The sequence below is a fragment of the Apus apus genome, chromosome 10 (genome assembly GCF_020740795.1).
Source record: "Apus apus isolate bApuApu2 chromosome 10, bApuApu2.pri.cur, whole genome shotgun sequence".
Classification (NCBI taxonomy): Eukaryota; Metazoa; Chordata; class Aves; order Apodiformes; family Apodidae; genus Apus; species Apus apus.
In genome coordinates, this window is record NC_067291.1 from 15492593 (window position 1) to 15503173 (window position 10581).

Here is a 10581-nt window from a genome sequence, read left to right on the forward strand (position 1 = left end):
CCTTCCCTCCTTCCCCTCCGCACGCGCTGAGCAGCGTCGTTCGCGGGCAGCGGCGGAGAAGGGGCAGGCGCAGCCCCCGGGCGGGCGGAGGGGGGGGTCCCCACTGCAATCCCTACACCCCCCCCGTTTCCCCCCTCCCCCAGCACCCCCACACCCTGTGCAGGCTGCCAGGATCGGGGGGAGGCAGAGCAGGGCTTGCAGAGTACACGCACACCTCCCCCCCAGAGAGGTGGGGATGCTGCACTTGCAGCAGGAGGATATGAGGGGGAGCCTGGGGGGGGGGCACCCCTTCTCCAACGTCTCAGGCATGTAGAGGTGCTGAGAGCATCGTTCTCTTGATGGAGGATTGCAGTGAGGGCTGGGTTGGGAGAGGGAAGAAAACCCAGGTGATGGAGAAGGGATGGAGACCCCAGGCTGCCCTAAAAGCCTTTTGCTGTAGCCCCTCCACCCCAGCTGCCCCGCACAGCATTGTCTGGAACTGGGCAGTGTGACAGACCCCCCTGTCCCCTCTAGCCTCCCCCAGCCATCAGAGCGAGCCTGGGGTGAGCACCCAGCTCCCATACAGGCCTGGAAGAACTGAATTTGGCGTGCATGGGTGCCAGGGTGCCTGCTGTGCTGGGATTGGAAAGCTCTAGGTGCAAGGTTGTGCCAGCCAGAGTGTCAGACACACAATTAATTACTACAACCCCAGAGCCACAAACTTGCTAAATATGCTGTCGCCGTAATGTGTGGATCAGAGCAGCCCTTTGCTAAGTGTTTCTCCTCTTTTTTTTTTTTCTTTCCCTTTTTTTTTTTTTTTTTCCTCCAGTGCAAGAGACAACAATTGCAGAGAGCACCCAGCAGCTCTCTGCTGCTTGATTAAGTCAGCAGCAAAGACAAAATGTGCCTGTACAGCTCAGGCTTAAGGAGGGATTTGAGTGCGTGTTAGGTACAAATTAGAAAATGGATGTGATTTAATCACAACAAATCTAAACAGCCCTGCTATGGAAACCCTGCCATCAAGAAGGTCTCTTTCTTAAATGTGGATACAACGGGTGTACAGTCCTGACAAAAGAACAACGTGTTTGGGAATGAATTATTAAAGCAAGAACAGAGGAAAGAGTGGGGAAAGCCTGATGTATACCAGATAAGTTATCAGTTATAGAAGGAACAGCTTCCTTCCGTAATAATTATTTGCAAATCAGTTCACAGTTCTGGATGTGGTGGTGTCTGGATACTATAGGACAGACAGAGCTGCTTCTGTCAGGCCTGGGACGCTGCACAGACAGGAAACCAGGCACAAACCCTGCCTGAGAGAAGGTAAGTGGCTTGTGCAGAGAAGCTCCAGTGACTGCAGCAGACAAAGAGGAGAGGGGGAGAAGTGATGGCAAGGCCAGGCCTTCCTGCAGGTGTGCACAGTGAGGGGGGCTCCATTCTTGGGCTATAAAATGCTGTACATTGGAGTGTTGCTCATCTAAGCACTTGGGGACTGTGGCACCACTGCTGGGTGGGCACTGCCACCACACTTCTTGTTTGGCTGTGCTGTGGAAGTGCTTCCCTGAGAAGGCAAAGCACAAGACAGAGGAAATGCTAATGCATAGTGCACTGAAAGTGTCTTGGTGACAGTGGCAGAGAATCAGGGTAGCAGCAAGTTGGTGCTGAGTTGGGTTCCTATTGGGATCATGGAATGAGTTGGGTTGGAAGGGACCTTAAAGATTATCTAGTTCTGACCCCCCTGCCATGGGCAGGGACCCCTCCACTAGATGAGGTTGCTCGAAGCCCCATCCAGCCTGGCTGTGAACACTTCCAGGGACAGACCAACCACAGCCTCCCTGGGCAACCTGTGCCAGTGGGAACTGGGAGCCCTGGAGCAGGGAAGCTCCCAGCAAAGCACAGCTGCATTCGTGGGAACTCTCAGAAGTCTCCGCTGGCCACTTCTTCCAGCTCTTATCAGCGCGCTCTTATTCTTTGGCATTGCAACAGGAGTTGGCACCTTCAGTTCCAAGTGCAAGGTGCATGTCTTTGACCTTGCCATTTCCTCCATAAATACCCAACAAGGTGTAGAGCCTCCATGCAGGTGTAACGGCGCCCTCTGTTCACCCTTCTGCGCGAGCTTTGCCCCTGGGGTGAGAGCAACACCCAGCTAACAGGGCATAACTATAGATGCAGCAGATAGGTGGCTGTGGATCGTGGGAGAAGAGAAGGACTAAATGGAGAATGGACTATTGGCCTTTTAGATAGGCTCCAGGAGCAGTGGTGTAATTTTTTCTTGGTCTGTAAAGTATATCCAGGTGAAAATTAAATCCAGAATGTTCAGATTTCCCTTTTCTTTGCTTGTCCTGGGAATCTCCAGTTTAGCACCTGTCACCAGCTTCACCTACTTGTAGTGAAGGTGAAGTTGCCCCCCTCCCTGCACAGGGACCTGCTTGGCCACAAAACAAACAAAGCAAATAGTTCCAGTACACTTTGTCCTACCAGAAATGATTAAGACAACTGAGAAGGCGGTTGAAGGAGGAGCTTGGCTATGGGAGAAGAGGAATGGTAGTGCAAGATCCATTGTCAGCAGGCAGGTGGCTGTCCTGAGGAGCAGGAGGGCTCAGGTGACCTGAGGAGCATTGATGGGTTGGGACATGTGGCAGAGATCACTCCACAGCTCACTGAAGCTGACAGGAGTCATCTTCAAGGGTCTGTGGGTATCACCAGGTTGAGATGCAGGGGCAGCGGACAGTGTAGGACACACAAGCTTTTCATTTGCCATTTTCATCCATGCAAAGAATCACCTAAACCTATTATTTTGAAGGCGTTTTCCACACTGCAGCTATCTTCTTTGACCTCTAAAAGATCGGGCTGATCCTGATCTCAAGATGAAAGATTGCCACCTCATGGGCCATGAACACCCGTCCGTGAGATTGGGCTCTGAATTATTAATACAATCAATGACTACCTCTTTTCATCCTAGAAGAGGCACAAAGAAAAACTGCAGGGGTCCTGAAAGGGAGGGAGGATTCTTGAGCTAGGGGGAGAAGTCACCAGTGGAAATGGGTTTTCTTTGGATGCAAACACCTCCTATGTCTGTTTGATTTTGGAGGCAGGAACAATGGCACCATTCAGGAGGTGACAACCCAGTTGCAAACTCCCTGTGGGGACTGTGTGTCTGGGGAAGGACATCCTTCCTTCCAGACCCTTTCCTGTATTTGGTGTATTTGGGATAAACCAGAATGGGGTCCCCAAGAGCCAAAACTGCAGAGCTAAAGCTTGTGACACCATAGAGGAGGGGAAGGACTGGGGAGCAGAGAGATGTGTTTCTCCTTCCAGTGCCACAAAGCTACTGACATCTATTCTGTGTTCCCCATGCAAAGAGGTGACACCCGACCTCCAGGCCTGTGTTTTGTGGGGTGCATTTAGCTCTCTGTGGGGTTTCTTCAGCACGGGGAGGACATGGATGTGTCTAGAGCAGAGCCCAGCAGTGCAGATTGGACTGCACGGCTGCATATTTGCTGCCTGGAGAGAAGCAGCCTTTCCTTTCTCCTCTCCCCTGTGAAGGCTGCATTGTGTAGGTGCTATCAACTTGTTCTCCTGGGGCTGTGTTCTGATCCTTACACTTTTCCTTGGCTTGGGCCTAACCTACCTATTTGAGACATTTCAGTAATTTTTTTTTTTCCTTTCTGCTCCTTTCCCTGTTGCATTTGGGAGGAAGGTAGCGTGGACTCATCCTTATCCAGGACCAGGGAAAAGGCACAACTCCCCAATTCTGAGCTCCAGGCAAAAAATGTAGCCAACTGGAAACCAAAAATAAAATACCATCTTCAGTCAATTTGTCAAGAGGTTACAAAATAATAATAAAAAAAAGCTATTGTGCTAATAGATCTATTCTTTCTGGGTAGATAATGCAAAGCATTGCTTCAGAGCTGGCCAGAATGTCTGAGAAACATTTTTTTCCTCCTCATTTTCATAAGAATTCATATCAACATTGCAAATAAGATAAGAAAAGAAGTGTACAGTTCCAATTATATACTGCTTTGTGATCACAAACAGATTCTGTAATCCCTGCTCAGGGGTTTAGAGCTGAATTTAGCTTATTTCAGAGCATAAAGTTGAGCTCAGCCAAGACTGCTTTCCTATTTTGTGTGATCCTCATCTGGGCTCTGGTGACATGAGAGACCCATGGCAAGCCAGGCTCCACAGCCAAGTAAAATCTCACAGCTGCCCTGGCTGGGGACCAAGATGCCTTTTTTCATATGCAGCCTTTTATGAATATTCTTCTATCTGTTACTTTTCAACCAACATTGCTGTAAGCATCACAAAATAATACCAGTTCACCTACAGCCTGAGCAGCAAATGCACAGCATGGCTACTGAGAAACTGCAGAACAGGAGTCCTTTCTGAATTGCTGGAGAAAATACTTAAGCTGTGGTTCAAGAGAGAATTTGTAATTCTGTCATGCCAGGAGTTCACTGATGCTGAAAAGCTGCACGTGGGGACATCACTGTCTGCCAGAGTCCCTGGTGAAAAATGTGAAGATCCAGAAAAAATACCATGAAAAAGGTTGTTGAGCTTCACATCTCTGGGTACAAGCCCATCTGCAGCTGCAGCCAAGGATTCCTCCTCACCATGGCTAAGAGTGACAATTCATGGGCTCTGACCTGGTCAGCAGTGTCCTCTCCTGGCTGGGTCCATGGCCCATGGGCAAAGGCAGGATCCTGAGCAGGTGGAAATATTCCTTCTGCTTTTAAACCACCTGACCTGAAGGGACTTGCAGCAGGCATCTGAGCATTCCCTTGGGTTCTGTGTTGCCATCCCATGTTTAAATTTAAGCACAAGTTGAAATACCTGGCTGAGTGGGGGCCTTAGTGTAACATTCATAGCAGAGCAGCCCCTGTCAGTCAGATGGACTCAACGGAGCGGTGCAATCCACAGGAAACATGACATTCACTGTGAGGCCTTGCAGAGATAAAGCTATAGAGACAGAGGGATGGACAGGAGTCAAGTGCATCTGGGCTTCTGGGGAGCAGCTCCAGCTGCTCATGGCTTCTGCTGTCATTCCTCCACTTTACATCACAAGATGGAAAGAGGAAAGGACAGGAGGTCAGTGGCAAGAGGATGTCCCCCTCAGCAACAACCAAAAAAAAGTCCCTCTCTGTGGCACAAAGCTCTACCTCCACTTCCAGGCATCTGTTAGATTAGGGAAACATTTTTAATATCATTAAATCTCCTAGAGCAATCTGCAGAGAGTTGCTTGGGGAGATGTTTGGGTTTTATGTGAATTTAGGTTGCAGTTTGCAGACGTCTTTAATTCCTAACATGTTGATTAGGTTTCCTGCAGAGACCAGTGCATTAGAAGTGAGTCTGACTGGAAGGTCCATAAAATGTCACCTGCCAAGCACATTGGAGAACCTAATCCTCCCTAGATAATTCAGTCCCACCAGATGCCTCCTGGGGGACACCAGCCTGCGTAGTCTTCAGTTCAGAGGGTTACAGCTGAAGGGAGAGTTGGGGAAAAAGTAAATTCAATTGGAAAATTCAGTTAAGGATTGTGGTGGTGTTCTGAAGAGCTGTTCAGCCTCAGTCAGTTCCAGAGTTGGTGACTTAAATCTAAAAATACAAACTAATGGATGTTGGGGCTCCAAAAAGCAAAGGAGCTGCATGGAGTGGTTCAATGCCAGCAAAATGGCATGAAGACCCCAGAGAAACATTAAATAATTAATACCACTGGGTGAAGGCATCTAAGACCCTTATCCCCCAAAAGCAGCTTGTTCCAGGCTGTGTGCTGCCCAGCCCAGAGGTTAGCCCAGCATCCCTATCCCCCCAGCCCAGTGTGGACCCCCACCATGCATATGGCTGTGATGTGTGTGTGTCCCCCGGACCAGCCTCCCTCCCCTCACTATCACTTGCTGCTCTGCTCCAGTGCCTTCTTCCCAGGGGAATACAAATCGGTCAGCACTGCAGCATATGGAGGGGAAGAATGCTCAGCTGTGAATTTCGGGGATGGGTATTATACAAACCCAGCCACCAGGACATCACCTTTTCAAAGGCTTCAAATCCGCTACAAATTGCTCCTGAATGACAATGGGAATTTCTCACCCTTCACAAAGCCCCCCTGCATTAGCATCTTTATTGGAATAAACTAGCTAATTTCTCCAGTTAGAGGGCTGGTCTGGAGAATCTCGAATTCCAATTAGATGGATATTCAGCAGCACCCTGATGTTTGCAGGGTTGGGAAGGCTGCTGTCTGGTTTGAAGAGTGGCTTGCCACCTGCCCAAGCTGGGAGCAGAGACAAAGAGAAGGGGAGCACTCTGTCCCCAGGGCCAGCAGCAGCTCTGGACATTGCAGGGACTGAGGGCTCCTTTTTTTAATCCTCAATTTGTTCTTTGTGGCATTTGGTAATTCCCAGGCACAGGGTGGGGAGGCTGAACCTGTGCTTGCAGGAATAATGATAAATCTGTGCCCTTCGTTATCCTTCAGGTCCCTTTATGACAAATATACCTGCAGCTAAGCCAGGCTGACTGACTGCAGCTGGAATGAAACACTGAAACACTTAAGGAGTAAAAGGAGATATAGTCTGTCTATCCATCCTGAACAACTGTACAGCAGCTTGTCATTAGGTTCAGCATTTATCTTGTAAAATGCTTAATGGGATTTCTCCAGACCAAGGGCTGAGGCCTTGCAGTTGGCAGTGCTGTAAAGATGAAATTTCTTTGGTTTTGCTAACAATAGATTCCATCAAGGGGAAAAAAAAAAAAAAAAAAGAAGAAAAAACAGAGAAAAGCCCAACTCCATAAATATAAATATCCCAAATCTAAATCTTGATGATCTTGCAGGTAAGCAGAGCTCATTTCTCACTATGAACTGAAAACAGGAAGGCTCAGGAGGGATTTTCCTCGAGGCATGTTCACTGGAGCAGGATTGGTTTGGGCATTCACAGCACAGCACTGGCCTGGACTGGAGCTGGGATGGCTCAGGACTGTCTCAGCACTGTCCCCACAAACAGCCCCAACTACAGCCCCATTGCCAGCTGTGCTGTAGTAACTGCAGAGTTATCAGAGGGAGAATGGGTGATGTGCCTTCTTGCCTGTAGCAGGTATCATTCCTGTCTGATCTCTTCTGCCAGAAGCAGCTCAGACCAGTTGGATTCAGTGGATCTGACTGTCAGCTGGACAATATTTCCCCCTTGTTTTTTGTGTTAAAACTCTTGGATTTAATCTATGGGGCACGGTTGTCCAGGGTCAGTGAAGCCTCCGTAGTGTCACTTGGGTCCTTTGGGTTTTGTTCTCTTAAAAAGTCAGACTCAGTGGAGGAATTCTGAAAATGTCTCACCTCTGTGCTGAACAAACACAGCCCGAAGGCAGAGAGGGACTGGTTTTGACACTGTCTGTCTAATCTTTGGAACAGCAAAGGGCCCCCAGATATGTGACATCAGGGGCAAAGCTGGGGACTTCAGAGTCATTAGAACTGCTCCATCTCTCCCTGTGTGCTGGGTTCCAGGCAAAGCAAGAAGCCCATGCCAGGTTGCTGTCTTTGTGCTTCCCCCATGGATAAATACTGGCTCAGCCTCTCCCGGTGGTGCAGAGCACCAACCTCCCAGAGCCACAAGCCCCTTCTGATCTCTCTCCCACCTCCTCCCAGGGTTAATGGAAACAGGAGATGGGCTGCTGAAATGCCATAAACAAGACTCAGCTGCTGGGGAGGGAAAGGGTCAAAGGACAAAAATGAGGACAAGTCTGTACGAAGCCCCAGAGGCTGCTGCCACCTGCCCCAGCCCCAGGATGGAAATTGCTGCTTGACTCTGCCTTCCTCCCACTGAGGGTATCTCCCTTCCTCCAGACTGTGTTTATTTGGGGCAAAAAATGATTCATTGTATTTGTTAAGAGGGTTTCTTCCCCCCAGGCAAGTAGCTTGTGAAGGTTTCATGGATGCAAGCTGTCTCTTTCTAGGTGTTTTTGGAGATGGAGGCATGAAGGTTTCTCCTGAGGAGGGGATTTGACCCACAGCTGCAGAGCAGTGTGTGTTTGCTGTCCATCACCCAAACAGCCTGGCCACCTCCCCACCTGGTATGACATGTTACACAGGCAGCTTGCAGAGTCCAAACCATGATGCTGTGTGCTTTGTGATCACGGGTGAGCCTTGCTATGAACTTGTGCTGGACAAATGATATTTGAGAATTGCTTCACCAACCACTGATAGGCAGCCACTGCTGGGGTGAGATGTGGGAGCCTTGATGGGACCACAGGCTTCTCTGTCCCTTCCAAGTGCTCTTATCCCAAGTATCAACCATCTTTCAGCAGGGCTCTGGTGATGGGATTAATGTGCATTAAAAGTTTTTGTTCTCATCTCTCCCAGGGAGGATCAAATGCAGTGAAAATTCGCATCTTGCTAGTTGCTTTTTGAAAAATGTATGGTATGTGTTAATGTTGGAAAGGCAAGGTCAAAGGAACAGGACCATAGGACACCGGGCTGGAAAAACCCTTCAGGACATGGAGTTCGGTCCATGTTATCGTAGCTTTATTTGCACTGTTTTAAAAGTGGTGCAGTTGTTTACCCTCAGCACATGTGTTGCAAAGCTGTTCATGGATCACAACTGTTTTCTGCGAAGAAATGTGAAAGAAAAGCTGTGGCTCATGTGTCACTTGTTCTTCAGCAAAAGACCAAACCCTCTCCCAGCTCAGCACGAGCTCTGTCTCCTGCACCCACAGGCATTATCATTCCTGGGGAGGTTTCCACTCCACCCAAGCAACACAAGTTGTTGCTGATATTTATTCCAGGGTTTTGAATTGGCCATTTAGGCTGGAGGAATGTGACCTTGAGTTTGAGCAATGTTTCAGCAGAAATCAGCACTGAATGGTGACCAACTTCAGTTTGTAGGAGACAGCTATGGGATGGCTTAGGAAGGATGTTGAGAGTCTCATACCCAAATGAAAAAGGTATCCACCTGGGCAAGTTTTAACCAAAAGCCATTTAGCCAGCATGAATATATGAAGTACTTTGATGCTAGCACCAGATGCAGCTATTAACTCAGCCTTTTGATGGTCAAAGGGTCCCCTGTGACATCCCTACCAACTACCTTCTCCCCACCAATTTGGGGACCTTTTCTCATATGGGGCAAACGTCCCCAGCCTGACCTGCTCAATCTCAGAGTCATCTCAGCCTGAAGGCAGAAGTGGTTTTAGGTCAACAGGGATAATTTGTGCTGTGGTATCTAATTTGGTATGTATAGTATGGAGAGCTCTAGAGAAGTCCTGCTGTACTATATGCCTCCCATATTGCTCCTCCTGGCCTTTCCCCCCTCACATTGTTCCTCTTTCCTGGATCACAGTAGTGTGGGGCTGGAATAGTGTCCAAACAGTGTTGCACCTTCCTTGGAGCAGGTGTGACACGTAGCACCAACTAGAGGTGACCAGCAGAGTGGATCTGGGCCATACACCTGCCATGTGGCTTGAAGGGAGTCCCACAGCAAGTGGTGCAAACGGGAGGGTTATAAACCTTTCCAGGAAACAAAGACAGGGGTTGTTTTACAAGCAGTGGAGTGAAATTAGTGGTAGCAATGGCAGAAACGCTGTATTTGTGGTGAAGGAAGCATTGTGTGGACAATGCCAATATGGCTCAACCAGCTTCCTGCAAAGCTTTTCTGAGCAGTGTGTTTCACTCTGGCACCATCTCCCAGACCTGTTCTGTTTGCTAGTGATTTTAGCTGCGTTTTCAAAAGCCAGGGCTCCAGACCCAATGATGTTGCTGAATCAGAGGTAGAAATGCCAGAAATGCCTGGACTCAAACCTGACTGTGAACTCTCCTCCAGACTGTCCTGGACCAGAGCTGATGTCCCATCCAAGTCAGCAATGCTGGATGGAATGCATGGGATGCCACGGTGGTTTTGGTTGGTGTCTCAGCTGCCAGGCTGATGTAGGAAGGCAGAGGTTATATTTTATAAGGGATGGATCTTCTCTCCCTGGACATGAGTGCTGTTGGCTCAGCATCCCTCAAGTTTTAGAGGTCTGCAACTGCATGCTGGATACCTGACAGTCACCCCTGGACAGGGACATAGGGAAAACCCTTCTGCAGCACTACATGTAGCAGTGAGGCACTTGTAGGACTTCCATGCTCTTTGTGCACACGGAGCCCCAGCTACACTAGGGGTTAAAATTAACTGGGATGAACAGTTCTCGGGGGTATGTGACCTGGAATTGGGGCAACTCAGCAAACTGCACAGGGCTTCAGGGGATGAAATGAAGGAGCTGATGTGATTATGGGGATGGAGTACAGTCTCCCTCCCCCCAAAAAAGCCCAACGGGCTGCAGATGGGGCAGTGAAGGGAAACTATTCACAGCAGCACTTGTCAGGATGCTGTGATTAGCAACTGTGACTCTTCTCCTTAGAGATTTCCATTTAGAAAGTTAATAATGCACTGTCAGGAAGGAGAAGGGAACCAAAAGCTGAATTTTTCAGCTGTTAACTATCAAAGTTACATTGCATTCATGTTGTTTTTTCCTGATGTTGTGTTTGAATTTCCTTACAGTTGTGTTTGTTAGAATATAGTAACATTATTGATGCATGATACGGAATGAGCATGGATGAGTACTGAGAGAATTCCTCCTGCAGAACATGCTCTT